General features: G+C 33.5%; 2 long non-coding RNA genes across 2 annotated transcripts; one reads left to right on the forward strand and one right to left on the reverse strand.

Annotated features, from left to right (window-relative positions):
- Window positions 1–858: 858 nt before the first annotated feature.
- On the reverse strand, window positions 859–1,238 carry LOC142236753 (uncharacterized). The gene is made up of 2 exons (XR_012722181.1): window positions 1,130–1,238; window positions 859–1,072 (listed from the first exon to the last, which is right to left on the reverse strand). It is a non-coding gene; the product is annotated as an uncharacterized LOC142236753 (long non-coding RNA).
- A 2,990-nt stretch (window positions 1,239–4,228) lies between these two features.
- Window positions 4,229–4,555, forward strand: LOC142236409 (uncharacterized). The gene is made up of 2 exons (XR_012722020.1): window positions 4,229–4,284; window positions 4,342–4,555. It is a non-coding gene; the product is annotated as an uncharacterized LOC142236409 (long non-coding RNA).
- Window positions 4,556–5,972: the final 1,417 nt, after the last annotated feature.

The following is a 5,972-nucleotide window of genomic DNA, read 5'->3' on the forward strand; positions in this document are numbered from 1 at the left end:
AACAATAGCAAATCGCTTAGCACGTCAGCGATGCAAAATTTGTGAAATTGTACTACAAAATGGGTACACTTTTCATACGAGTACAATCAACAGTGACCTTATTTTTACAGGGTGCTTCAACATCATTATTTGTTCATTCTGTATTTTTTATACTACGTTCGCACTAGACATGAAATCTCGATACTTAGAACCAAAATCTCTTTACAAATCTCAAGTGTTCGGACTGGCGAAATAACGAGATTTCGTAGATTTGAGGATTTAACAGCTGTTTGTAAATATATTAATACAAACACAAACCCGTATGTGTACACGCACACACACGATCATCTACAATAAAAATTGGGACAGGGTTGCAAAAAGCGCATTTTTAGTACTAAAACCACAGTTGTACAAAGCAGTATAAGGGATTTTGAAAGAGATTTTGTTGAAATCCTCTACGAGCCAGCTGATATTTGCCTATTGCAAATCTACTGAGATCTAGGAGGATTTCGGCCAAAATCCTCGTTTACGACGATTTCGTGTCTAGTGCGAACGTAGTATTAGTTATGAGTACTTAAGATGTCTAAATTGGCTCTTGTTCTTGATTAGATAAAAGAGCACGACCCCTGCCAACATTTTTTGAATTTGGGGACTCTTTTGAGAATCCCCACTACGTCGAAAACAATCATATACGACATCAAAAACTCGTCGGAAAAGCGCCGTCACTATTGAGAAGTTGTACCACGCCAAGTTACTACAAAAATGTTTCGCATGAGTGCAATTATTAGGTGCCTTTATAGATCAATTTAGAACGACGCCAATAAGGGACCCTCCAAACAATCAGAAAAAGTGCATTTTAAGATAGTTGTAAAAGAATCATTGTGGTCGAGTAAAACACGTTTGTTTAGATATTTATTAATTTGATTAAACATTTACAAATTCTTAAAAATATAACATTTGTACCACTATCACATTACATTTAACATAATTTTTGGCATTAATGATTATGTTGAGTTACAAGTAGTGAGTTACATGTTGCTGCGTCTATCAACCAGTGTTTTTATTCCATGGAGGCAGCGTGTCTGTAAAATATCTGAAAAACAATCACTTTATTCCATTTGGAAAATCACCAAATTGTTCACCAATATACCTTTCACAATTTTAAGCGTATAATCTATGTTTTCAGAACTTTATATTCGTTTTTATTTAATTAAAATATAACAAGCTGGTTGCGCTTGGCGTTTCACAAAAAAAAAAAATGGCTTTTTTAACAGTAGGGATGGCAAATTACTTGCATGTACTTTTTGATGTACCTTTTCATGATGGTTGAAGTGACATTTACAAGTCTGTGGTAACGATGAGGTTGAAATGGAACTTTGAAATGCTGGCAGGGACTTTAGGTTCACACACGTTCGTTATCTATTTTGCTTGTTGGCAGGTTTCTTTGCAACATTTTCTCCAATTCCTCTTTAAAATGGTATTCGTAGCAATCATGTGTGCAAATAGCTGTGTTCGGGGGACCAATAATGTATAATAATTTGCGACTCTAAAATTTTTCGTTTAGACAAACACACGAACAAAAAGAGATAAAAAAAAAACAAAAATTGACAAATAAAGAAGTTAAAAGAGGGAAACATTTTGAATTGGCCGCTACTAGGCGCGTATTTCCAAAATTAAAACTGTAAAGTAAAAATTCCTATTTTCTCAAAAAAACTGTACAAAACTTAACGCAGAAAGAACACCAGGGAACATAATAGACATCCCTTAATGATTTAATGACTTAAGGTGGGTATTAAGTTCCAGTTTAAGCCTAGTACTAAGATCACGTTTTCGTGCGAAAAACTGTTATACTCCACACTAAAGACGTTAGCGCGGAATAAATGCGAAATCTTTTTTTGAGTATTTTCAAACACATATTTGTACAACCCTGGATTTTTCGCACGAAAAAATAGGCAGGCATATTATTTCGCATAAATAAGTTAACATCCCTGGGTTTGAACCCCTATTTACGGAGATAAGGTAGGTACTATGTTCGGTTTCCGCAGCGAAATCCCATACAAAACCAAAAATGCGAAAAACTACCGGAATATTTTTTCATTTGTGATACTTTGTTTTTTTTTTTCGATTTGAAAAACTGACGTAAAGCGCACAGTCCCTAATTAGATCGTGTTAAATCCTTCCATATGTTGAGATTAGTTAGTTTCAAAACATGGCGCCATTTGCAATGTGAATTAAGAAATAATTTATTTATTCAAATGATTTGTGTGAAATTACAATACAAATGTGGTTCGCATTGTTATTTAAAAATGCAATAAGATCGATTGACGAAATAAAAATAACTTGGAGTGGTGTTTTCGTAATAATGCCCCATCTAGCCGCTCCCTACTATATGATAGAATAGAAATAATGTACATAACATGAAATTTATAGAAAAGTATTAACAAAATAAAGTCTTATTTAGTGAATTTCATTTTACAATCGTTTCTTTTTACTGGGTATAGGGATAATAAACACAAATGCTGGCCGTACATCGTAATTATAAAGAAGGCAGTGCTATTGATGTTGCAGTACTATGGTAGCTACGAATGGAATCACAAGAATAAATTGCTATGTTCCAAAAATAAAATGCAAAAATTAATTATGTATATATCTTGCATTTTATCGATTCAAAACACTCGTATAGAAAACTAACATCCCTTTGTGACGAATTATCTTGCGAAATATAAGTCGGGAACAGTGACTTTTGCTTAGGAACTACCCTTGAACATGAGTTATAGGCTTATGTTGATTGAACAAAAAGTTTCACTTTGACTATAGCTATTGTATGGTGTACGTTACAAATTGACGGTATCCATTTGGAAAAGCTGAAGAAGACGACAATGTACCACATGTCGTTAAAACTGTTGCCGAATGTCGTAAGACACCAGCAGTAGAGCGGCTGGCGTTTTATTCTTAACAATTATTAGTGTCCAGTGCAGTGTGAGGTTTGGTTGCAAAACAATTTAAAAACTGGTAGAAAAAACTTTTCAAAACAATTATCATGAATGCGTGTGTGTAAACAATCTAATCAGCTGCTGCGTATGCATATGTAATAATTTTATGACGATGTTGTCAATTAAATTACGGAGAAATAACCGAGGAATAGTTTTTATCATCATATGATTATAAATAAACCATATTAGTCATTATGTCTTGTATGGTAATGCAATTTGTAAAGATACGGTACCAATAAAGACACAACAAAATAAAAATAAACACAATTTACTTGAAGTAATTTCTTTTGGCATAAATGTTGAATGAAAAGAGTGCAGAAACAGGCCTATTAACCAAATGGAAAATTCTTCATTTTCTTGTCTTTTTCAAGGCCGGTAATCTGTTCGGTTTTCGCGTTGAAACTCAATACAAAATTAAAAAATGCGAAAAACTAGCGAAATTTTTCCATTTGTGGTACTTTGTTTTTTCGAGTTGAAAAACTGACGTTGACTTGAGTTGAAAAACTGACGTTTATAGCATGGCGCCATTTGCAATGTGAATTAAGAAATAATTTATTTATTAAAACTATTTGTGTGGGTTTATAACACAAACACGGATTATATTTTTGTTCCGAAACTATACAAAGGATCAAAGGAGTAGCAGATCAATTGCCCAAGGAAAATAAAATGTTTATTTTGTAATAACAAGCAGCAACCACCAACTTAATTCCATATCGCTCCTTGTAAAATAGCGCTCCAACCCTGCCAGCATTTCAAAGTTCCATTTTAACCTCATCGTTACCACAGACTCGTAAATGTCACTTCAACCATCATGAAAAGGTACATCAAAAAGTACATGCAAGTAATTTGCCATCCCTACTGTTAAAAAAGCCATTTTTTTGTGAAACGCCAAGCGCAACCAGCTTGTTATATTTTAATTAAATAAAAACGAAAATAAAGTTCTGAAAACATATGGCGTTTTCTTTTCTTGTAAAAAATGCACACTTTTTTTGCATTTTGCCCGGAAAATGTACTCTTTAGGTTCTTTTCTAAAAAAAACAGGCAAAAGTGCGAAAAGGCTTCGAATTCTGTTGTGAAAATAGCGCCACGCTGGGAGGCAAATTACGGGCATTTTCAGCACTGCCAACAAACGAGAGTGCTGCGATTGCCCTGTTTCCTTCTTTGAATTCTTTTCTGCCCGCTGAAATGATAGCATTTTTTTAGGTTGCTGGTAACATTTTAAAAATGCGCATTCTGTACAGACAAAATGAAGGCAAAACACTTTTTTCAGAAAAGAAAACACCAATAGATTATACGCTTAAAAATGTGAAAGGTATATTGGTGAACAATTTGGTGATTTTCCAAATGGAATAAAGTGATTGTTTTTCAGATATTTTACAGACACGCTGCCTCCATGGAATAAAAACACTGGTTGATAGACGCAGCAACATGTAACTCGCTACTTGTAACTCAACATCATCATTAATGCCAAAAATTATGTTAAATGTAATGTGATAGTGGTATAAATGTTATATTTTTAAGAATTTGTAAATGTTTAATCAAATTAATAAATATCTAAACAAACGTGTTTTACTCGACCACAATGATTCTTTTACAACTATCTTAAAATGCACTTTTTCTGATTGTTTGGAGGGTCCCTTATTGGCGTCGTTCTAAATTGATCTATAAAGGCACCTAATAATTGCACTCATGCGAAACATTTTTGTAGTAACTTGGCGTGGTACAACTTCTCAATAGTGACGGCGCTTTTCCGACGAGTTTTTGATGTCGTATATGATTGTTTTCGACGTAGTGGGGATTCTCAAAAGAGTCCCCAAATTCAAAAAATGTTGGCAGGGAAGTTACCTAAATAAACACCGCGTTCTATGTGCGAAATAATGGTTTCTATAAAAATTTTTCGCAAGAATGAACATAGTACCGGCCTTTAGATTCGTAACATCATACCCATTTTTTCCAACTCTCTCATACATATATGGACCTAAACTCATGAGCCTTTTGGAAAAAAAGAGGAAGTACATAAACATCTTGTTAAATCAGATAATCTTTGACTTATTCATTCACACAAGAGGACTATATCCACATTACACTATCGACATATAGGTATGTATCCTATCACAAGATGAGCGTTTTTCAAATGCAACCCCTTTTCAGTTTGAGGGTAAATATCATTTTCAACATAAATTCAACTTGACTTGAAACAGGTCATCTTCAATACATTTTCAAATTGTTTGCGAATTACTTCCAAACCGCCTAATGTTGAGGAAAACTTTGAAAATGTGTTGAAGATAATTGGAGAAAACTTTGACAAAACACTACCCTGAAATGCAACGAAAAATCACGTGGTTTTCAATACTATTTTGAACAACGAAGTTCGTGGAAGAAATAAAAAAATTGTGGAACTTTTTTGATAATCAACTGAAATTACTCAAAATATTTTATAATAGGTGATAAGTAAAAATAAATGAAAACTTTAAGGAAGTCACTAAACTCAAATCTCTTTGCAGACAACTAAAATATTAGGATGCTGCATTCTAGGAAATATTAAGAGGCTGACCGATGAAAAATCATAGTGGCTTATCCAAAAGAGAAAGTTCCCATAAATCAACCCTGCCAACATTTTTTGAATTTGGGGGCGCTTCTGAGAATTCCTTATACGTCGAAAACAGTCGTATAAGATATCCAAAACTCCTCGGAAAATCGCCGTCACTATTGAGAAATTGTACCACGCCAAGTTACTACAAAAAAAGTATCGCATGAGTGCAATTATTAGGTGCCCCTCTGGATACATTTACAAGGACGCCAATAAGAGCCCCTTCAAACAATCAGACAAAGTGCATTTTAAGATAGTTGTAAAAGAATCATTGTGGTCAAGTAAAACACGATTGTTTACTTGTTTATTAATTTTATTAAACATTTATAAATTCTCATAAATATAACATTTATACGACTATCACATCACATTTAACATATTTTTATGCATTAATAAAAGATTGATGTTGA

The sequence above is a fragment of the Haematobia irritans genome, chromosome 4, assembly GCF_050003625.1.
Source record: "Haematobia irritans isolate KBUSLIRL chromosome 4, ASM5000362v1, whole genome shotgun sequence".
NCBI classification, from domain to species: domain Eukaryota; kingdom Metazoa; phylum Arthropoda; class Insecta; order Diptera; family Muscidae; genus Haematobia; species Haematobia irritans.